This window comes from Saccopteryx leptura, chromosome 1 (genome assembly GCF_036850995.1).
Source record: "Saccopteryx leptura isolate mSacLep1 chromosome 1, mSacLep1_pri_phased_curated, whole genome shotgun sequence".
NCBI lineage: Eukaryota > Metazoa > Chordata > Mammalia > Chiroptera > Emballonuridae > Saccopteryx > Saccopteryx leptura.
Genome location: NC_089503.1, coordinates 243,153,192 through 243,176,919, shown reverse-complemented (window position 1 = coordinate 243,176,919; position 23,728 = coordinate 243,153,192). Strand labels below are relative to the sequence as shown.

General features: G+C 48.4%; 1 protein-coding gene across 3 annotated transcripts in view; it reads left to right on the top strand.

Annotated features, from left to right (window-relative positions):
- Window positions 1-3,819: 3,819 nt before the first annotated feature.
- Window positions 3,820-23,728, top strand: part of PTK2B (protein tyrosine kinase 2 beta) — a 132,113-nt gene continuing 112,204 nt past the window's right edge. For 2 of the 3 annotated variants that reach the window (XM_066341423.1, XM_066341414.1), the window contains exon 1: window positions 3,820-4,001. The gene's annotated coding sequence lies outside the window, so the exon portion shown is untranslated. The remainder of the gene's footprint in view (window positions 4,002-23,728) is intronic. The other variant, XM_066341382.1, reaches the window with a different exon arrangement.

Below are 23,728 nucleotides of genomic sequence, written 5' to 3'. Positions count from 1 at the left end.
TCGCTTCTAAAAATAATAAGTACAGCATTTTCCAGCATTTTCATACCTACCACTTTATTTGGGCATCACAGTACCTTGTGAAATAGTTAGAGCAGCTAATACTTACGCTTCTACTCTCCTTGATCAGAAAATACAAACTCAAGAGAGATGAATTTGTCTGCTCAAAGTTACGTCTTCTCTCCTCCCTGGTGCATTGAGACCTGCTCCACTGGCCACCACGCTAAACAAACGACAGAACAGCCCTCTTTCAACACACAACCCCCTCCACACCCTCCCATCTCTCGATTCCCCCTTCAGCCAAAGCTTCTCAAAACTTATTGGCACAGGCTGCCTCCGTGTCTTCACCTACAATTTACTCATCGGCCCACTCCATTTGACTCTGGCCTCTTCACTAAATTTGCTCCTGGTGAGAGCCCAACTTTAAGGTCTCTGCTCCTTTTTACTCCTGCCTGAGCCCATCTCATTCACTCCTGTGGTTTCAGATGCCTGCCCAGACATTCATCACCAGCTCAGACCACTTTTCTGAGCATCAATTCCAACAATTTGCCGAGTGAGAGAGGAGGACAGGTTAGGAGAATGCTTTTCACAAGACCATGGACCAGAGAGGCAATAGGACTAGAAAGAGGGGCCCTGGCCGGTTGGCTCAGTGGTAGAGCGTCGGCCTGGCGTGCAGAAGTCCTGGGTTCGATTCCTGGCCAGGGCACACAGGAGAGGCGCCCATCTGCTTCTCCACCCCTCCCCCTCTCCTTCCTCTCTGTCTCTCTCTTCCCCTCCCGCGGCCCGAGGCTCCATTGGAGCAAAGATGGCCCGGGTGCTGGGGATGGCTCCTTGGCCTCTGCCCCAGGCGCTAAAGTGGCTCTGGTCGAGGCAGAGCGACGCCCCAGAGGGGCACAGCATCGCCCCCTGGTGGGCAGAGCGTCGCCCCCTGGTGGGCGTGCCGAGTGGATCCCGGTCAGGCGCATGCGGGAATCTGTCTGACTGTCTCTCCCCGTTTCTATCTTCAGAAAAAAAAAAAAAAAAAAAAAAAAAAAAAGAGGATGCTGGGAAGGATGTCCAGGACTTGGAGATTGAAGGGCGATGGGGTAATAAAGGATAAGGGATAGTCAAAGGTGACATTTTTTTTTTCTTTTCTTTTTTTTATTTAGTAAGAGGAGGGGAGGCAGAGACAGACTTCTGCATGCGCCCCAATCAGGATCCACCCGGCAAGCCCACTAGGGGGCAATGCTCTGCCCATCTGGGGTGTTGCTCTGTTGCTCAGCAACCAAGCTCTTCTTTAGCGCCTGAGGCAGAGGCCATGGAAGCCATCCTCAGCGCCTGGGGCCAACTCGCTGTAATTGAGCCATGGCTGCAGGAGGGGAAGAGAGAGAGAAATAGATAGATAGAGAGGCAAGAGGGGGAGGGGTAGAGAAGCAGATGGGCGCTTCTCCTGTGTGCCCTGACTGGGAATCAAACCTGGGACATCCACATGCCCGGCCAACGCTCTACCACTGAGCTAGCTGGCCAGGGCTAAAGGTGACATTCAGGGTCTGGGATTATGTTGATACTCATGGGGAAGACTGGAAAGGAATCTTTTTGGGAGCAATACCACGCATAGCTGAAGACCTGAATCTGGGGTAAGGGTGGAATACTTAAATGGAGAAGTCAGTCTTTTTTCCTTACAGTTAAATCTTCCTCCAGAACCAGCCACACTTTTCTCCCACTTCCAGCTAGGGTTCCACAGCAGCACTGTCTCTGCTTGAGACATGGACTGAAGTAGACGGAAGGGAAATAGTTTTGCTTCTCTCCTGGGGTAAGTCACTATCCCAACTCACCATGAGCCATCAATGGAAAAATTTTAAAGCATGTACTCAGAATCCCAGGCTCTCGAAAGCATTTATGACAGTTTTTTTTTTAAGGCAGGTAACAGGCAGACATGTGATGCTGTCACTTGAGCTCCTACATAGGACAAAACGTAAGGCAGAGCTGGCTATCTCTTAGAGTTTCTCCAAGTTTCTTTGATAAAACCTATGATTCTATGATTCTAGGAGCCAGGTTTTGAAGTTTAAAAAAATCAGTGAAGAATTCAGCAACCTCTGAAAAATTTTAATATCTGAAAATTTCTTTTTCAAATCAGGGCCCAGTGAGGTTGTAGTTCATAGATTTGGCCACAAAGGGGCAGCATACACACACTCACCTTTTCTTAAACCAGTCTGGTTTAGTTGTGCGCTTAATTCCCCTAGTCACCACCCTAACTAACACTGACCCTCAACAATTCATGCAGGTGTCTAATCTTCATACCACTAGACCTTCATCATCTCACTCTAAGCACAAGGATACTGACGGGCCACCCACTTTCTAAAGCCATCTGACAATTTCCTTGCAGTGTGGTCAGTTAGTCACTTGTCCCTCCCACAGCTTCCCTGCTCACTCCAGTTTACTCTGTCTGTCTGACTTGCTGCGCCTCCCCAAGTCCTAGCTAAGATCTCCCTGGACACCCACTTGCTGCTTCTGCAAATGCAGTCACCAGCATTACCTCCATGATTCCAAGTGAGTGCTGGGAGCACAATGGATAGGTGAACAAGGGGCATTTGTGACCTTTGTAAGTGTTCTTTTGGGGGCAGATGGGCCCTAGACTCAGTCATTTTGATTTTTAGTAGACCTGGAGTGGTGTCCAGCTACCTACATTTTAAAAGCTACACTGATCATACTTTGAGAAACATGGACTTTCTGGCTTTACAGGCATGGATGTGTTTTATGGGCATGGTTTGCAGGAAATGGGGAGAACTAAATAAAATTATGTCAGCTGAGTGCTCCCTTAGCATGCCATTTAGACATGCCCACCGAATACTGGCATATCCTGCTGTTCTCCTGGTACAGTTGCTCCTGAATTTGGGGACGGAGGTCAGGAAGTGTCATAGGGGTGGTTGTGCCTGCCAGGCTGTCACATGTGGCCACACGACTCCAGGGGCTGCCATCCTCAGAGCCAACCTTGTGAGGAGCATCCTCCTGAACTGGGTGAGATCCTAGTTCTTTACGGGACACAGAGTTAAGAAGTTTGGGGTAGGGACCCTGGAGGAAAGCTTTAAGGATGTGGGGTTGCTGAGTACACGCCAACTTTTTGACCTTATGCTAAGTTGAGTTCACTTCTTTCTGCTCAGGAGAAAATCTAGAATCTTTCTAGTGAGATGAGGAAAGGGTTGCTAAGTGCCCTTGAGTGGTCACCTTGAATCTCACTGTCCTGCTGGCCTGAGTAAAGAGGTGAACCATGTGGAGACAAGTGGGCGGGAAAAGGCTGTTTAGCTTCTGTGACTGTCTTGTGCCACACTCTGTCCTGCTCTGTCGCAGCGCAGGGAGCTGGTCTGTGGTGTTGAGTTCAGCAAAGCCCCTGGTGATACTCACTGATTCCTGGTGCCCTTAATAGGGGTTGGGCGCTTTAGGGCAGGAAGAAACAGGAAGGGGAACAGGTGCTGACAGTATGGAGGCAGGTAGTCTCTGACGCTGAAAAATACGGGGGGGGGGGGGGGTTAAGGAGGGCTGGAGAGGAAACTGTAACTTTTGAATGTGGCTTCCAAAAGTCTGTGGGTGGGATGGAAGGAGGAGGAAGGAGTGGAGTGGTAAGGATTGGGTGCGCAAATGCTCCCGGGGGGTACTAAACAGCAGAAGACCCCATCTGAGTTTGGGGCATGACGGAGATGGCCCCCCAGGTGAGCACGTGCCCTTCAAGGAATGGAGGAGGCGTCTACTTCAGAGTTTATGGTAAGAGGCTGGAGCAGGCACACACTCAGCACCACAGACAACACACCCCACCCTTTAAGGAAGTGGGGAGGAGAGCAGCAGGGGTGTGGTTAACTAGGAGGAGGAGAGGGGAAAACGCAAACCTGTCAGCTCTCTTACTCAGCGGAGGTCTCCGGAGCCGCCGCGAGCCCCGAGCCCCGAGCCCTGAGCCCCGAGCCCCCGTACCTGCGCAGCCCCGACTCACCTGGCCCAGCCGAGAGCCGCCGCCGGAGTCGGCTTCCCTACGTGTGAGTCCCCTCCCGCGATCCGGGCCGATCAACCGCCAGAAGTTGGCGTCTGGACGAGGTGGAAGGGATGGAGGGGGGCGCTCCGGGGAGTGTGGGTACTTGGATGGGACCCGAGTTCTTGGGAACGCAGCCTCGGACCGGCAGGCAGGCGGAGCCGCAGGTGCAGCGCGGGCTGGGCTAGCTGGCTAGCCTTCCGCAGGGGAGGAGGGAGTCTCTGTTTGCAGTTAATATGAGACTGAAGGGTATTTCTCCCTCTGGGTCCTCTTAACAAGTACTCAGACAGGGGAGGCTGGGGCGACGCTGAGAAGGCAGGAGAGGCCACCTGCCTTTAAAGGTCAGAACAGACAACAAACAGGGCTTTTCCAAATCCTGCCTTTGAGCAGCTCCCAGTGCCCCCTACACCCCCACCCTGCGCCGGCCCGGGGCGCACTCACCGTGCCTGCGCCCCCCTCTTGCCTCCTGAGAGAGCATTTTCTGAATCAGGCCCCAACTTATAGCAAGAAGGGTCTGCAAGGGGAAAGAGGCAGGGATCTGGTGTGTGTGTGTGTGTGTGTGTGTGTGTGTGTGTGTGTGTGTGTGTGTGGTGGGGACTCAAGTTAACACTGGCCACCACATTTGTTCTTTGGAAACTACCTTCTGAATGCTGCTTAAGAGTTAAATTCTGTGCTGCCTTCTCCTGTCAGGCTGTGCGTGGGCAAAGCCTTGGGTGGGTGAGCAGGGAACATATGGGTGATGTTCTGAGCCCACCGAGCCCCACCACCTGCCCTAACCTCAGCCATCTGACACTGGCATCTTCTCACACCCCTAATGTGGCGCTCAATCCAATTAGACTTCTTTCAAAGACTCAGTGGAGAAGGAAAGCAGAGGTTTGGACACAGGGGGCATTTGCACGAGGGTTTGTAATTCAGAGGAGGAAGAGCTTTCTTCTGACCTGTCGCAGGACTTGAGCCCATAGGGGCAGTTGGTATGGCATGGGGACATGAGGCGGCCCTTCTGTGCTGCGTGGCTGCTTTCTCCTCACCTGAGTTCAAGCCAAAAAATGCTGCTGTGGACCTAAGCCCAGCCTTTCATAACTCCTCCGGAGGGGGAGGGGGAAGAGGAGGCAGAGATGAAAAAGTCAGTCAAGATGGGAGGGAGGAAAGAAATAGTCACATTCAAGAGACAGCTCTGGTAAGACAGTCTGCATTCATTCATTTATTCATTCATCCATTCATTCATTTGATAAGCATTTACTGACTTCTTACTTGAGGCCAGGCTGGGTATGGGGAGACGACAGTGCATGCGTCCCGCCATGCGTCCCCAGAGCAGTGCCGCCAACACTGGGGACCTAGATGGGAAAGGGCAGGCTACTAACTACCTCAGTGCTGGAGGGTTGTGGGAGGAAATGGTCAAAGGTGCATCCCAGGAAGGCTTCCTGGCAGAAGCCTACGTAGAGACCTGAAGGATCAATGAGAATTAGCCAGGGAGGGGAAGAGGGGGAGAACAGGCACAGAGCACAGCAAGTGCTAAGAGCTAAGACTGTTGGCCAGAAGCAGCATGACGCATCCATGGAAACTGAAAGTAGCTCAGAGTGTTCAGTGCACAGGGGCGAGGTGAAGCAGGAGAGGTAAGTGGAGACAGCTACAGAATGGCCTGCTCAGGCTGCCATGGCAACTCCTATTGGAGCAACACTTGAGACCTGGAGCCAGGCGTGAGACTTCCCAGCATGCCTCCCACACTAGGGTGGGTGGCTGGATTTAGCAAATAAAATGGCTGGACACACAGACTTGAATTTCAGATAAGCAATAAATATTTTTCAACCGTAAGTATGACCCATGCAATATTTGGGATGTACTTAGACATCATTCATTGTTTATGTGAAACTCAAGTTGAACTGGGTGACTGATCGGACAGCTCTTCCTTAGGAGGGAGCTGAGGGCACCACTATGTTGGGAAGTGGGGGCGGGTAGTGGCAGGGACCAGGAGAACAGTCTCAGGACAGCCTCACCTTGTAACCAGGCCTCCTGGATTCCAGTCTGGGGCTTCTCCACTGACTGACAATGTCATTTCTGAAAACCAACAACAAACAAAAAATAGTATAAATTCCTCAGCTTGTTCATTTCCACAGCTGAAGCATGATGGTACCTCGGATAGAAACCAGGCTTTGGATTGAACCTGGGGTCAAATCCCCTCCTGGCCACTTGCCCGCTGTGAAGCCTCATGTAAACCACTTAGCTCCTCTGAGCCCAGAATCTTGTTTCTGAAGTAAAGACAAGAATATCTGTTTGTCTGGGTTGTTAGAATATGTTTGTCCATGATAATATATTATGTAGATTGCCTAGTGAGTACAAAAGAAAAAGTGAGTTATTAGTTTCTGTAACGCCTTCTTGAGGTCACCAAAGGAGCATCCACAATGGGCTTGGGCGCATTCAGAGGTCCTGGGGAGAATATGTGGTGTGTGTGTGTGTGAGAGAGTGGGTGAGCTCCGGAATCACTGTCAGCTTTGTTAGTCCCTTCCCATGGGGCCTGCTTCATGGGGAGGAGAGAGCCAGCTCTCCCGTTGAAGGGCAGTGCTTGAGGGAAGAGGGAAGATCTCCAAGCAGAATTAACTGAAGAGAAGTGTGAGTGAATGAACTGAAAGACAGAACCCACACAAACACCCAGAACAGTGTCTGACACAGACAAATGCGCCCTAAAATTTGGCTGTCATTCCCCTTTTCATAATGAGTACCTCATTAGAAAAACAGCTTGGGGGTAGATGAAGTAAGAGTGCCCTGTAAACCTTGTTTTGACCTTAATGGGAGCTTTAGTAAGAGCAAATTAGGGGCCTCCCAGAAGGGAACCCAGGGTAAGTTAAGACTTTGGTAAGAGAAAGAGGAAATGGAAAGTGTGTTTCCCTTGTGGAAACCGCTGGGTTAAAAATGGCCCCTCTTTCCAGTGGTTAAAACTCTCCACCCCCCTGCCCAGCTCTTCAGAGTAGCATTTGCCAGTGTTCAGAGCTCTAGCCATGAGATAGTTACAGGTGTTGCATTGGTGAAATGCCCAAATGAGATGAGCCCTCTCAGAGATACGTCATTCATTTTTGTACCATCAAGGTTATGGTAAGTCCTGCAGAAGAGACGCCCATATCATTGGGCTTACTAGCATTCTCTAAATCTGACTATACAACCCTTGCAGGAGCATGGGGAGGGGGCACCTATTATGGCATTAATGACAATAGCATTTTATATCTAGTGACTGTTGGTGTGGGTGCAGTTCTGGGACCAAGCAGGTCTTTCAGGGGACGTTATTTATCCCATAACTCTAGCCAGGGTGGACCTAGGCTCAGCAGTGTCCAATTTACAGAAGATTCTCAGAGATTGAGCACTTGAGGGTTACTGTCCCATCCTGAAACATCCTCCACGAACACAAACTCCTACCCGTCAGCCTTAATCTTCCTGGGCAGTGTACGTCCTTCCCCATTGTTCAGAGGAGCGTGGGAAAAGTGTGTCTCTTAGCCCGGAGCCCTCCACGTGATGACAGCCGCCATCCTGAATACAAGTACACGTGGTCTGAATACAAACAGTTGATGGGGGCGGGGTGGGGGTGGTCTGAATACAAACAGTTGATGGGGGCGGGGTGGGGGTGGTCTGAATACAAACAGTTGATGGGGGCGGGGTGGGGGTGGTCTGAATACAAACAGTTGATGGGGGCGGGGTGGGGGAAGGGAGGAAGCATACCTGGGGTGGACCCCAAGTCATAGGTTTCCTGGCCCCTAGCGTTCCCCCTGCCCAGGAGCATAGGCTCCAGATGAGCTGTGCTCTGTGGTGGTCACACGGGTGGCAGATACACACTGCTGGGCTGAATGGGGCTGAAAGTATGGTAATTAGAAGTTCTCGTTGGCTTGGTGATCAGGAGTTTCTCTTAGACTCTGCGTCAGTTCTGTAGTAAAGGGGGAGGAGCAAGGCATGGGGCGACCATCTCTGCAACACAAATGTGGTTGGTGGTCCAGTGGTCAAGTGCCCACAGCTGGTCAGTCGCCTAGGTTCCAACTTCAGCTCTGGACCTTCATTGTATGACCTTGGGCAGGTCACTGAGCCGCATCTTCCTCATCTGTAAGACAGAGATGGTACCAGGGCTTTGTATGAGGATGGAGTGGGATAGTATACCAAGAGCCAAATTCAAAATATTAACTGCTGCCAAAGCATGGGCAAGGATGAGAGAACTGACACTGGTCATTGCTCTGAGTGGGACCAGCGAGACCCCCTGGGGTTGGGGCATCTGGGGCGGAGTCAGGCTGTCAGGAGGCTGGTGTGGCAGATGTTTCCCAACGCCTACCTACAAGCTATGTCGATATTTTAATATTCTAGATGGCCATGTGCACCAGCTTAACAATAGCCTTGACTGTACACAAAACGTTCAGTGCTTTAACAGGCAGCAGAGCAGGCATTCATTATGTTTTATACTTAGGGTCAATCTGAGCTGATGGGAAAGCACTGTAATTTTGTTTTTCCTGGGAAAAAGATCATCTTCTGAGGGGCAGGCTTGTCGTGGACACGCATCACATAGGCAACAGTGTTTGTTTCTTGCCCCTCCCCCTCCCCCATTTCCTGCATTTGATGAACAGCCAGGCCTAATTAGCTCTTGAACCAGCACAAACTTCTCTGACTGCCCATCAGACATGGGAGTCCGAATGGTTGTTTAAGGTGTTGAGAGAGTTGCTGGGCAGGAGAAAATGGTGGCTTCACTTTCCGGGGTTCTCAGCAAAGCTCTGAACTATGAGAGGAGGTGTCGGTGGGGGAAGGGACAGCTTTTTGAGTCATTGCTGTTTCCCAAGGTATGATTATTACTCACGATGACAGCTTGATTAAGAGAGCGGACTGGAGACAGCATGTTCCTATGTGCTTTTACCTAGACACAGGGTTGGAGAGGTGGGATTACAGGATTTTGATTTCAAGGCCCCTCAGGGATGCTATGGGCGGGCTGCAGGGATGGACACGGCTCTGGTCTTCCTGGTCTCCCAGCTCTGACCCTTTCCAGCACTCCGGCTCCTGCTGCTCTTACAAGGCAGCTGATCAACAGTATCAGAACGAAGACCAATGGTTGCCGATGCCCATGGAGGGGTGAGCCTTCCCCTTTTCTATGCTGGCTGCAGTTCACTAACATTTTCCTCCTCTCCAAGTCCCTTGCTTCCCTTTTATGTTCTGAAATCCACCTACACAAAATCTGGCAACATCACTCCCTAGAGAGGGGGCCTCAGAGGAATGCATCTCTCGCAGCCTTAGAACTTGGGACTGGCTTTCATTCTCGTCTCATGGACTAGTCTCCCTTTCAATCAGGGCAACAGCTCTGAGGGCACGAGGCCCTCAGTCCTCCTTTCTCATGCTCCCCCTTCTTCCTCTTCCTCTGAGGGTCCTCTACCTGGTCCCTCGGCTGATGGGATCCTGCTGTGACACACAGGGACCCCAGGCTCCTCAGAAGACCTGCTGTAAGAATTCTGCCCCTGAGTTTGGACTTGGCTCTTCTGGCTTTTCCCAGCTGATCCCTCCTCTGGTCCTGGCCACTGGGAGCTCGGTATCTTTTTCTGGTTTTTCAATTAAAGCAGCTCGTCCCTCCCTACCCTCAAGCTTGACACTGTTCTTTGGAGCATTTGGACTTAGAGCCTCTCTTTAGCTCAAGTTTACGCTCTCTCCACCCCCAGTTCCTGCTCCGGGCAGGTTACAGATGACCTGATCCTCTCACACCTTTGAAAGTGCTCCTACCAGCATCTGGTTACATTCCCCAGTCCCGGCTCCAGGCAGGTGGCAGTTTGTCAGCCTGTGTGAGTGGAAAGGTGATCTGGACTCAGATTCTCCCACTTACTGGCTCTGCACCTTTGGGTGGGTCTCTTCACTCTTCCAAACCTCACATTTCTCATTTGAAAATGCAGAAATCGTACTGCATCTCTCAAAGGGGCATTGAGAGAAATAGTTTATGAAAATGCCCTGTAAAATACTGCCAGGCATTCTCCCTGTAAAGATAAAGAGTTTTTGGTAAGAAAAAGGGGTTTGAGTCTCGATTCTGTTACTTTCTACCCCTGTCACATTGCCAAGTCATGCAATCCCTTCGAGACTTAATTTTCTCATTTGTGACTTGTTCTGGACATTTGTTTACTATTTCTTCACCTCTTAACCCCCCTCTCTCACCCCTCAGTCATGCTCACCCCACATTTTGGGGAATGTATCTGTCCTCAGCGAGTTCACAGTCTGGCAAGGGAGGTAAAACATACAGATAAATAATTGTTAGACAATATGGGGACTTATGGTGCCATTAAAGAAGTACCAATAAAGTGCTATGAGGTCAGAAGTTAGATTACTTCTGTCTGGGGAGTCTAGGAGCACTTCCTGGAGGAAGTGGCATTTGGAAAAGCTCTAAAAGGATGGGTAAGATATGATTATAGAAACTTGGGATGGTGGTTGTGGTCAAAGAAGGGTGTAAATAAAAGCAGATGACTGAGAAGGCATAGTTCCAATGACTAATTTTGGGTGGAGCCAAGGGTATCAAAGGGCAATAGAGATAAGGTATAGGGCAGAAAGTAAGGTGAAGCTTGAACATGGCAACTGAAGAGTTGGACTTATTATTCTGAAGGTGGTAGGAAGCTGTTGGACTTCACTCTGAAGGCTTCAGGGAGCTGTTGAGTAGTGTCTCGGGTGAAGGGACCATGATCAGATTTGGGTAGGAGTATGTAAACAGACCAGAGAGAAGAGAGTTTGCAAGAGGAGCAGGTAGGAGATTATTATAAATAGCTTAGGTCTTCAGAGTTTGGATAAATTGCGTATTTTTGAATGATTTGGGGGTCCTGGAGAGGATCTGTTGGTCACTTGGAGCTTCCACATTCTCTATGTTGGAAATGGTCTTTAGATAAATGCAAAAGATCGAGGGTTTATGGGAGCATCATATTGTTTAGGTTATAGATGAAATTTGCCATTCTCCTTAATCTTGTCCTTTCATGCTCTCAATTTGCAGTTAAGCCCTTTCCCTCCAACCTCATCTTGGCTCAGTATGTACTAAATGTCAACCTGTCTAGAGGTCTGATGGCAACCTCCTCCAGAATCAGGGGAGGAACAGGGACTTAGATCTGCCCTTACCCACTCTCATCAGTTCAGAGGACTTTTGGGCTCCACCTCCAACCTGACCTTTCCTCCCTTGCTCCAGCCCTCCACTTGCAAGAGTCTGTAAGACATTGCCATTCAAGTAACTCACCTGAAATGCAATGTGTTAGAGACTAAACTCATCATTTTCTCACACCAAACCATTTCTTCCTTCTGGCATCCTCCCTTCTGTTCATGCTTTTGTCATTCTCTTAGGTATTTGAGTCAAAAACCTTGGTGTTATCTTCCTTTTCTCCTCATCTCTGCTTTTTTCCACTCATATCCTCTCCCCTCAGTAATGAGTCGTACAGATTCTACATGCCTCTCATTCTTTTCTTCTCTTTTCCCTGGCTGGCCTTGCTCTGGCTGAGCCTATTACCGAATATCACCCACATTACCTAAGGGCCTCTCCCCTCTCTATCTCCAGTTCCCACAGTGCCTCTAGGCAAACCCAGATGCCTTACATTTACTACCCGGTGCCCTTCACAATCCCACGTTTGTCTACCTCGCTCACCTGATTTCCCCACACTTTCCTCATCTGCTCACTGGTCCACATCAACCTTAGCTCAAGTCCTGTGTCCTGTCTGGAATGATCACCCCTTCCGCTTCCCCCAATCTGACTCCCTCGTGGCTCAGTTTCTGACCTGGGAAATAAATCTGTGTTCTCTCCTTCAGCCTCTGGGCTTGGGCTTTGGGGTGTGAAATTCCTCCAGGGCAGGGAGGTGCATTTCCCTTGGTTCTCCTTCCAGACTCCTTCAAATTCCAAGAACAGGAATTCCATTTCCCACCTTCTCTACATACTCATGCCTGGCTCTCCTGGGCCAGATGTGATCTTCACTCCCCGTGCTGGGTAACCAGTTGCAACAGCACCAGCACAGGGACCACATTCTCCCTAGGGGTCATGCCTCTTGGGATGTGGAGGCTTCTTAGAGCCCAGAGAGAGGGAGTCAGCGTTTGGAGCCCGAGCTGGATAATCCCTCACTAAACACCTCCTGTGGCTCTCTAACCTATCAGATCCACGCTGTAAAGCCAGGAGCCAGGGCCAGGGCCACTATCACAGCAGCCTTCTGGCCCATGCAGGTTCGCATTGGATTCGGACAGTCGGTAAAGAAACAACAGAGCCACAAACTGGTGGGCCATAGTCTTTAATCCTAGCTTGCACCCGGCAGGCAAGTAAAAACACACACTGGGCTCCAAAACCCAATCACATTCAGTGCTCACAAAGCCACTGACTTATCCGAGTTTCCTAGAATCAAAGGTTTCTAGCTCACCAGCCTTATTCTCCTCAGTTCCCCATCTCCTTCCTTATTCCAGATACAAACTCTCCACAAACTGGCATCTCACTCAGCACTCCACCATCTTGGCTGCTTTTCCTGGCCTCCTCCACGTGGCCTCCTTCCGCTGCTGACTCTACTCTCTCTGCTCTCTCATGCTAACCTCAGGAACCAAGCGCCCAAACTCTGTTCTGCCCCCATTTTATATTGTAGCTTCACAACCTCTAATCCAATATACAAAACAGGGAAGTCTCTAGTAGAGTCACTTCTCTGAGGCATGATTGGATTGTACCACCCCACATCAAAAAGGGTGGGAAAGGCTTAATCCCAAAACCAAGCCCCAGGCTACAACGATCCTGCCTGCCCACAGAGACACACATTAATATCACCTGGGCAACGGCCTCCACGTGGGCAGTGGCACCATCTTTAACAAAGTGAGCATAATACCTTTTATCTGCCCAACACATGCCTTTCCCTTTCCCTTCATCCTCCAGTTTACTGAGCCCGGGTAGGCCCGGCCCAATGACAGAACAAAGACAGGGAGTAGGAATAAAGGCAGGGCACCTTTGTAGAGGGTGAAATTGCTTTAGGAACACCAGAGAGAGATTTGCAAGGCAGAAGTTGGTAGTTTTAGTAATTTGAACTTCGACCAATCTGTGCCAGACCCAGAGCTTGCCATAGTAATTGCACTTGAAGCTCTCTAGGTCCTGCATTCCCAAGATCTGAAAACACTTAGTCCATATTGGCTTCTTTATCTCCAGAGGTGGCCCTCTGTTGTTCCCAGAGTGCCCTTGAGCCTTCTTGCTCTTTGTTTACCTCTGTGCAGAAAAACCCTTCCCACACCTGTTTGATAAACACTTAGTTGCCCATCTATGTTCACTTCTAGAGAGAGGTGTGAGGGCAGAGAGGGTGCTGGGACAGGTGCTGCTTTGGGACAGGGAGTCCTGGGGGACCCTGGGTCTGGTGGCTGGCAGCTCTGTCATTGTCCCACCACATGCCCTTGGGTAAGTCAGCTGGGAAGGCCTGTTCAGGCCTCAGGGCTTTCATTTGTATATGCAGTAAGGGAGAGGGCGGGTGGACTTGTTAACAAGTAGAGTTTTCTTCAAAATGGATTTTAGGAGAAAGCCTGGAAAATAAACCAGGTGATAGAAGGCCCTCCCAGGGTTGCTGCCAGGAAGGCAGGTGCCTATCAGACCCCTGACCCCCTTTTGTAGAGGTCCCTAGGCCCAGATCACCTTGGATCTTTTCCAGGTCTCCAGTTCTTGAAGTCCTCACTGCTTATGTGTGACAGAGGCTGGAGAATCGTCCCAATTCAAGTGGGTTCAGCAAAGAATGATCTCAGAGGAAGCAATCCAGCCTGGGCCATGGCGGGGCTGTGTGGGGGGCAGGGGTGTTGTGTCCGTGCTCACCCTGTGACAAGACGCACACTGTTCCCCTCTGAGCAGACGCATGTGGTTGTAGGAGGGAAGTCCAGGGCCTTCATCTGATCTCCAAGCCGCTGATGGCCCCCTAAATAAAATGAATGACTCACAAGGTTTTGTAATCATTTTTACAAACTTTTCATAGTAGTTACCTCAAACTTGAGTTCCATTTTTAATTCAGACCAATTAGGATGTAAGCTCTGATAAGGTCAACACCCTCTCTGTACTGAGAGTCAGTACAGAAAAATCAATTCAGAAAAAAAATCAAGTGCTTCTTTTTTTTATTGCTTCATATTCATTTTGAAATATCCCCTAATTTTTGTGAGCAGTGGATGTGTGTCCCCCAATAGGGAGGGCTTTTGAAAAAAATGAATATGTAAATATTTCAAGGTATAATTTGATATATCATTTGGGTGACATGTGTTTTAAATCACATGTTATTTATGGCCTTGGCCGGTTGGCTCAGTGTTAGAGCTTTGGCCTGGTGTGCAAAGGGTCCCGGGTTCGATTCCCAGCCAGGGCACACAGGAGAAGTGCCCATCTGCTTCTCCACCCCTCCCCCTCTCCTTCCTCTCTGTCTCTCTCTTCCCCTCCCGCAGGGAGGCTCCATTGGAGCAAAGATGGCTCAGGTGCTGGGGATGGCTCCTTGGCCTCTGCCCCAGGCTCTAGAGTGGCTCTGGTCGCAACAGAGCGACGCTCCGGAGGGGCAGAGCATCGCCCCCTGGTGGGCAGAGCGTCGCCCCCTGGTGGGCGTGCCGGGTGGATCCCGGTCGGGCGCATGCGGGAGTCTGTCTGACTATCTCTCCCCGTTTCCAGCTTCGGAAAAATACAAAAAAAAAAAAAAAAAATCACATATTATTTAAAATAATACATTAAATAAAAAAAATTCAGCTTTTTTTCCAGCTCTACCTGTTTATAAAACATTCAAACACTCTACTCACATCTTTGACACCTGTGTCTTTATCACAGAACCACTTTTTGGATCAGCTGTCTATATTCTGACCTATATCATTCTCCCTCTGGTCTAAGGAGAGTTGGCTATTTCTTATTAGGCCAGAAGGTGATTATTATATTTTATTTACTTTTTTCTACGTAAGTGTAGTTAGCATACAATCTTATATTGGGCATGTTAGTTTCAGGTGTGCAATACAGTGTTTCAGCGTATTTATATCTTACAATGTGATCACTCCACTAATGTTTATTTTTTAAGAACAGCTTTTTTTGAGGTATAATTCAGATACCATAAAATTCATCTTTTTAAAATGTACAATTTGGTGAATTCCCAGAGTTGTGCAACCATCACCACTGTGTCACTGCAGATCATCTTTATCACCCCCAAAAGCAGCCAGTACCATTCGCAGTCACTCCTTATTCTCTCCTCCCCTCAGTCCCTGGCAACCACTAATCTACTTTAAATAATAAGATTTGCCTACTCTGGCCATTTCATATGAATGGAATTGTGCAACATGGTGATCTTTTGTGACTAGCTTCTTTCACTGAGCATAATAATTTCTTGTTCTTTTTTCTTCTTTTATAAGTGAGAGGAGGGGAGACAGAGACACAGATTCCTGCATGTGCCCTGTGTCAGGGGTCCACCTGTCAAGCCCTGTCTGGGGCTGATGCTTTGCCCAACTGGGGCCATGCTTGAAACTGAGCTATTTTTAGTGCCTGAGTCAGAGGCTTACCGGTGCCATCCTCAGCACCCCGGGCTGATACGCTCTAATCTATCAAGCCATGGCTGCAGAAGGGGAAGAACAAGAGAGAGAGAAAGGGTAAGGGAAAGATGGAGAAGCAGATGGTCGCTTCTCCTGTGTGCCTCAACTGGAAATCAAACCCAAGACATCTGCATGCTGGGCTGGTGCTCTACCACTGAGTCAATTAGCCAGGGAGCGTAATGTTTTCCAGATTCATTCATGCTGTAGCATGAACCATCTTTTGTTCCTTTTTTATTGCCAAATAATATTTCATTGTATGGATATATCACATTTTGTTTATCCATTTATTTACTGATGAAGATGTGAGTTGTTTCTACTTTTTTGACCATTATAGATAATGTTTGTATGAACATTTGTATACAAGTTTTGGTGTGGACATAGGTTTTCATTTATCTTAGTTAAAGATTTAGGAGTGTAATTGCTGGGTCATGTGATAACTTTATGTTTAACATTTTGAGTAACTGCTGAACTGTTTTCCACAGCAGCTGCACCATTTGACATTCCCATGAGCAATGTGATGGTTCCAGTCTTTCCCCACGCTCACCAGCACTTTGTTATTGTCTGTAATGTTGATTATAGCCATTCTAGTGGGCATGGAGTAGTGTCCTTTGTGGTTTTAACTTGCATTTCCCCCATGACTAATGATGTTAAGCATCTTTGCACATATTTATTGGCCATTTGTATGTCCTCTTATGAGAAATGTCTAATCAAATCCTTTACAAGGTATTTCTTTTAGATACTCACCGTATATCACTTAGTATATTGCTTTTTAAAAAATGATCTTTTAAATGCTTGTGTACAACAAAATTTGGCACTTGTAATTGTGAGGCTATGCCCTCAAGGAAAGTTACTAAATCTATATTATAGTGCTATGCTTAAAAAGAAAAACCCAACAATTCTATCTAGTGACATTTGTAAGTTCCCAATATCTGCATTGACTGAAATGGTGTCTGGCTAATATTTTTCTCAAACAGTATATTTTTGCTCAAAACTGGGTAATTGAGAAAGAATTGTATAATATGAAAAGTTCTGTCAGGGCTAGAGTAAAGAAAACTTCCTTTTCTTCTGACAGATAGTTTGGGGAGAGGGCAAGCTTTACCTTATCTAAAGATGTATACTACTTTAAAAAGGATGAGTGGGTGGACAGAGGGACAAATGCCTTTAGGAATGAATGAATAAATAAAAGAAGAAATGCAAGCTAGTAAGCCAGTTCATCAAGCAACCAGACCAATCTAACATTCCAACCCAAAAAACCAGCATTGGTCTTTATTTTATATTACACAGAATCATATATCAAATTGTTTATAAAACAGATTTCAGTACAAGTTGGAAACAAGATACTGAGTTTCTTGTTGTCTGGAATATCTTTATCATCTTTCTGGAAAGTGGGAGAACCTGAGTCTGCCCAGTTTCCTGGGTGTGACTGAAAAACCCAAAGACCAAGTGGGATGACTGTGGGATTAGATTTAGGGTTACAGTTGCTGGAGCAGGACCTTCAGGGATGTGATATGACACCAGGGTTCTCTTAGGGTTTGCCTCGTTCAGGCCCTGAGTCCTCTGTTGCCCTTCTACCTGCGTGAGGATCACAGGGTCGCCGGTGCCTCGTGCACGGCCTTTCCCTTCTCCCTTCTCTGCGGTGGGACAGTCACATCCATCTTACAAACCACACTCACTAGTGATTCACCACAAATTCCACAGAGAGAGCCTGCCCTGTCCAGTCTTCTCCTTTGGTCTTCTCTTCAGAAGACACATGTGAGCTGGAGATAGGACTCTGGATTCTGGGGTAGAGCCAGGAAAGAAAAGCGGAAGAATAGCAGGCAAAGGACAAAAATGGAAGCTGTGGCCAGACATATGAAGAAGCGACAGAGACGTGGGTGAAAGTTGTAGAAGTGGCTTTTATTTTATTTAAATTTATTGCTGAGAGAGAGAGAGAGAGAGAGAGAGAGAGAGAGAGAAACAATGATTTGTTGTTCCACTTATTTATGCATTCGTTGGTTGATTCTTGTATGTGACCTGACTGGGTATTGAACTGCAACTTGGTGTAGTGGAACAATGCTCTAACGGCCAGTGATTTTCAACCTTTTTTTTCTCATGGCACAAACACACACTAATTACTAAGGTCAGTGCCCCTGACTAAATACAACCATTTTCATCTCATGGCACAAATAAATTAGTTACTAAGGAAGAAGAGGTCAGGGCCCCTTTTTCTTTAGTAATTTGTTTATGAGTGCGTGAGAAACAAAGGTTGAAAATCAACCAACTGAGCTACCCCACAGGTAGAGGTGGCTTTTAAAGGCCCAGACCCTGGAGGAGGAATAAGTGACAAATGATATTGCTCTGTAGAACCACCTTCATGGCTGCCACAAAAGGATGGCCCCTGTGGCATTTGCCCTGGAGTGTGTGTGGTTGGAGTTGAGGTCAGGGAGCAAGGACAGGTGAAGGAAATAGGACCTGGATTCCTTCCTTTACCAGTGGTTGTCTGTATATTTCAGGCAAGCGCTTGGGTCCCTTCCATAGCATTTTAGTCCATTCCTAGATTGGATCCCAGTGATAGCAACAACTATCTTTCCTTCTGCCATGAAAGAACTGAGTCTAAACTGTTCCCCCAAATGGGTGTTTCCCTTGGTTTTTAAACCTCTGCGAGGAAAGAGAGCTTATAGTCTTCCTCTTTGAAGTCCTGCTCCTTTTTCTGAGGATGTGAGATCTGTGGCTCTGTAGTGGGGAAACTGAGACCCAGCTCCACATTACTTAACATCTACTATGGGCCAGGTGCTGTGCTAGGCTCTGGGATACACATGTGAACAAGACACCATCCTCAAGGTGACAGAGCAGTGCAGGCAGTCACAGTACAGCCAGATGTGCTGCAAGAGGGCAGTCAAATGCCAGAGGCACGAAGGCCAGAGCTACCAATTTTACTAAGGGAAGGCTAAAAAGGCTTTGCAAATGAGGTGATTCTGGGAAGGGTTTTGAAGACTGGATAGGAGTGCACCAGGCAGAGAAAGGGCTGGAGGTGCTCTTCCAGGTAGAGAGCAAAGCATCTTTAAAGGTAAGAAGAAGAGTGTTCCTGTTTGGGAAGCTGTGAACAGCTCAGGGAGGCTGAATTCAGCAGGACCGAGGTAGCGCCCTTTATCATGGTCTGTTGGCATTGGACATTATTCATTAACAACAGAAAGCTAAGGATATATCAGATATACATTTATATATGATATATCACTAAAAGAGTTTTTAAGCAAGGTAGAGAGTCAGATTTTTGTTTTGGAAAAGAATACTCTGGTATTAGCACAGGAACTGCTCTCATCCAGCTCAGAGCAGTTCCTGTCCCAATCACAGAGAAGGCTTTGGACCGGAGACCCTCACACAGGGGGCTCGGACAGAGGTTGCCAGCAGGGCCATGCCTATGGCCTGGAGTTCTGCTGTTGGCTGGGATGTTCAGCTATCCACCTGCTGGCTGACCAGATAGGGTGGTGGCAAGCCCTGGCCCATAACGCTGGCCCAGAGGAAGAACCCACTTCCTGCTTTCTTCTTCTGCACTTCTGCATGCAGGGGGTAGTGAGGCAGAGAGAACAGAGCAGGGCTTGTCTAGATAAGCAAGAACTGTCCTGCCACCAGTGGGGACATGCAGAGGGCGAGACGGCGCTTCGTCTACAGGAATCAGGAAGAAGACACCTACCTGGAAAACGAGGGGGCAGACTGGTGTCTATTTTTGCCTCAACAGTAGGACTAGGGTATTCCACTGGAATTACAGAGCATATAGGATACTTGGGACTGGAAGATTCTGGCGGAGAGAGAGGGGCTGGGTGAGGGGCCCCTCCTCGTCCCAGAGTTCTTGGCTGTACCAGCCGTTTATGTCAGGCACGTGTGATCTCGAAATAAAATTATTTTTCGCAAGTACATGCCTGCTAAACAGAATGGTGGAAGGCAGGGGACCTTGTCTCATGCCGCTTTGCCTCCTAGTCATTTTCTAGCCAATGTCAGGATGGGAATCTTATACTCAGCCTACATTTGTTCAGCTCCGAGGAGGTTTTATGGAAATGCTTTCAGGAAAAAGTGCTAATTTAGAGATGGTGTCTGACCCTTATGGAAACAAGGGGTGTCAGAGGGATTTAAAAGAAAACAAGATGGCCCTGGCTGGTTGGCTCAGTGGTAGAGCATTGGCCCGGCATGTGGAAGTCCTGGGTTCGATTTCCAGCCAGGGCACACAGGAGAAGCGCCCCTCTGCTTCTCTACCCTTCCCTCTCTCCTTTTCTCTATTTTTCTCCTCCCCTCCCGCATCCAAGGCTCCATTGGCACCAAGTTGGCCCGGGTGCTGAGTATGGCCCCATGGCCTCCGCCTCAGGCGCTAGAATGGCCCCAGAGGGGCTGAGCATTGCCCACTGTGAGCATGCCAGGTGGATCTTGGTCAGGCGCATGCGGGCGTCTGTCTGTCTGCCTCTCCCCCTCTTCTCACTTAGAAAAAATACAAAAATACAAAAAAAAAGAAAAAAAAAAAAGAAAACAAGATACACAAAATGTTATCAGCTGAGAGAAGAGACCCCTGGGTGGAGAGCTTCCTGATCGCAGGGTGAACACACTCGGAGAACACTCTGTGTGGAAGCAGCCTGGACCCCCAGGGTAGCCTGCAGTAGAGCTTCTTGAAGGCCGTGCCATCAGCATCTCTGGGAGGGCTGGTGACAACGCGGTTCCCAGCTCCAGCTCCGGAAGTACTGCTGCATTCCATCTGTGATGGGGCCTGAGAACCTGCGTTTCTGGCAGTTTGGCAGGTGATGTGAATTCTGCTGGCCCAGGAGCCATGCTTTGAGAACTGCTGGTGTAGAGCCAGTTCTGTTACTTAGGGGGGTGTTAGAACCCCCGTCTGCAGTCAGACCCAGGCAGCCATTTTTTCCTTTTTGGGTTTTGCTTTGCTTTGTTCCTAATGCTCCAAACACGGTTTTGATACCCACCCTGGTTGAAACACCTACCATGTCCCTGTGGGCTCTGTCACTGAGCCTCACTTTTCCTGTGCCCAAGGTCCCTGAGGGATTGGTGGACTTTCCTTGCTTCTGGCCTTTGTCCATGGTCTTCCCTCTGTCAGGACTGCCTCTCCCAGTCTTCCGAGATCTCAGCTCTCAGACTCCTCTAAGCCTGAACCCTAATGCCAACTCAGTATGCCCTCCCCCCCTAGAGCCTCAGTCTGGCTTCATCTGACCATCCTCTCTGCTCCCTCAACCCTTTTCCTGACTCTGACAGGACTTCCCTCCTGCCTTATTTTATTGTTGATTATATGTGTGCCCGTCGTCTCTAGTCAGCACAGCTGCTGTAACAAAATACCGTAAAGTGCGTGGCTTTGACAGCCGACTTATTTTCTTGCAGTTCTGGATGCTGGAAGCCTGAGATCAGGGTCTCAGCACGGTCAGTTTCCAGTGAGGGCTGTCTCTGTGGCTTGCCGACCGTGGCCTCTTGCTGCATCCTCTCCTGGCCTTTCCTCAGTGTGTGGGGCTAGTCGAGAGAGAGAGAAAGCGAGAGAGTGCGCAGGCTCTGGTTGTGCTTCTTTTCTTATAAGGACACTACATGGATCAGGTCAGGGCCCACCCTGAGGACCTCGTTAATCTGAAATACTTCCATAAAGGCGCCATCTCCAGATACAGTCACAGTGCTCAGAGCTTCAACATTTGGATTCTGCAGGGACACAAACATTCAGTCAATAACATTGTCTTTCCTGATTAGACTATAAACCCTGGAGGTGACAGTCATGATGCTTGTGTCTGCCCTCAGTGGTTATTGTAGGAGGTGTTTCCTCAGTGTCTGCTTAATCACTGTGAAGGTTTGAAAAACAGACCAAAACATGCCAAGACCTGTTGTTTACTTTGGCCCTTCCTGGCCACTAGTTCTTGGAATGTACCCACAGAGGCCAAGGAGATGGAGAAGCCTAGTTGTTGGTTGAACCCCATCCACGAGATGGTGGGCTAGGTGCCAGAGCTGTCAGAGGGTTCATCAGCCTTGAAAATAATGTGATTAGTAACCTGTATCTCTCAGGGAACTACCGCCCCCAGAGCTGTATTAAGAATGTTTTCCTCAGGAAATAAAAAGAAAAATAAAAAGTACTGCCTTTGACATCCCGTCCGCCTTGGGAATCTCATTCTCTAACGGATCCTTCTCCTTTTTGGCTCCTTCCTGCACTTCTTCCAGAGCTGCCCTTCCAATTCTCAGACGACAGGTAGCCAAGCCCTCATTCTGCAGTCTTCAACACTCGAATAGCTTCCAAACATGGTTCTTTCCCCAAGACTGTCTTGTAGCTCTTGTAGTTTTACCTCATTCCTCAAATGACACCAGTGAGCTTCCCCAGGCTGATGGTGTCTCCTGGCCTGAAGACCCACTGGATCACAGAAGCCCAAGTGACCTAGGAACCTTTCTGGGAACTATTGCCCTTTAGTGTCTACTTACAACTATTTAATGACAAGGTCACCCCGGGGGAGACCACAGAATGTGCCTTGAACGGGTCATAGCTTATCTGTTCCACCAACCTCTACCTCATTTAGGAACCTTGTATCCTGCCTTCTGGGCTTTTTCTTTTCCTTTTTTTCTATTCCTCTGAGTCTCCTGGCTGAAGGCAGAAAAATAGAAACATGACCTAAGTTTGGCAAAAGAGTTCCTAGACTCAGTTCTTGACCTTATCCTTCACTTTTTAGGAAAATGGCAAGCTTGTCAGCTCACTTTTTGTGTGCCATCTGCCCACTCCATCCCCTCCCCTTCCATTCCCCTCTCCTCCTAGCACAAGCTTGGGCCTGATGTTATTGCTCCTTTAAATACTGAGTGATCCAGCCTCCCAGTGGGGGCACGGGAACATCCGCCTTCATGCAAACAACTCACAACCCATCGCAGGCAGTGCTCATAATGCTCAGGAGCAAGCCCTCAGACTAAGTAAGGTGTGGTTCCTTACTTCCTGGAGATGTGGCCTCAAGCACATTCTTAACCTCTTCAATCCTCAGCCTTCCTACAGGCCTGGTGGTGATAACTGTAGATCTTTTCTTAAAGAGATAGTGCAAAGATTAAGAAGGTATATTTATGTGTATAAAGCTCTTAACATTGGTGCATTGCAGACAAGTACTCAATACACTTAGCAATTATTAATAATAGTGCACACACTGTTAGTACACAAATATGTGTGTAACTGAAATGTCACCTGCTCCCCCCCCCCCCCCATCTATCCCGTTTGGTGGACACACCCCAGCTCCTGCTGTCTGAGGTCTTGCCCCAGGATCTCTGCCAGGTCTAGACTCACTGCCTTGTGCCATGGCTACCTCTACAGTGTGTTCGTAAAGTCATGGTGCACTTTTGACCGGTCACAGGAAAGCAACAAAAGACGATAAAAAAGTGAAATCTGCACCAAATAAAAGGAAAACTCTCCCAGTTTCATACCTATTCAGTGCAGTTCAATGTGGGCTCACACACAGATTTTTTTAGGGCTCCTTAGGTAGCTATCCTGTATAGCCTCTACAGACTTGTCACTGACTGATGGCCTACCAGAACGGGGTTTCTCCACCAAACTGCCAGTTTCCTTCAACTGCTTATCCCACCGAGTAATGTTATTCCTATGTGGTGGCACTTCGTTATAAATGCCGATATGCACGTTGCACTTTGGTCACGGATTCGAATTTAGCGAGCCACAGAACACACTGAACTTTCCTCTGTACTGTCCACATCTCGACTGGCATGGCCGTGGGCTGCTCTACTGTATACATGGTGTTACGCCATCATCTGCGCATGCACACATGCTGCCACATCATCCTACAGAAACTGGGAGGGTTTTCCTTTTATTTGGTGCAGATTACACATTTCAGTCGTCTTTTGTTGCTTTCCTATGACCGGTCAAAAGTGCACCATGACTTTATGGACACACTGTATGTTGTCAGATCTTGTTCGGTCTCATCCCCCCAAAGCATAGAACTCAGCCCATTCACCAATTAACCCAAGAAGTCCAAGCACACAGGACACTTGATTTTACACTTTTACTGAAGAATTGGAGGGGGGCGGGGAAGAGTGTTACAGAGAGGGTCAGGTCCGGCAGCATTGGTCTCTTTTTTTATTCTCCTTCCCCCCTCCTTCCTTTTCTTTAATAGAGCAATGGACAACTTATACCTGCCAAGCTCCCAGAGCCTTGTCTAACTGCAGCGACTTAACAGAATATTGTCTTAGTCCATTTGAGCTGCTATAACAAAATATCATGGATTGGGTAGCTTATAAACAACATTG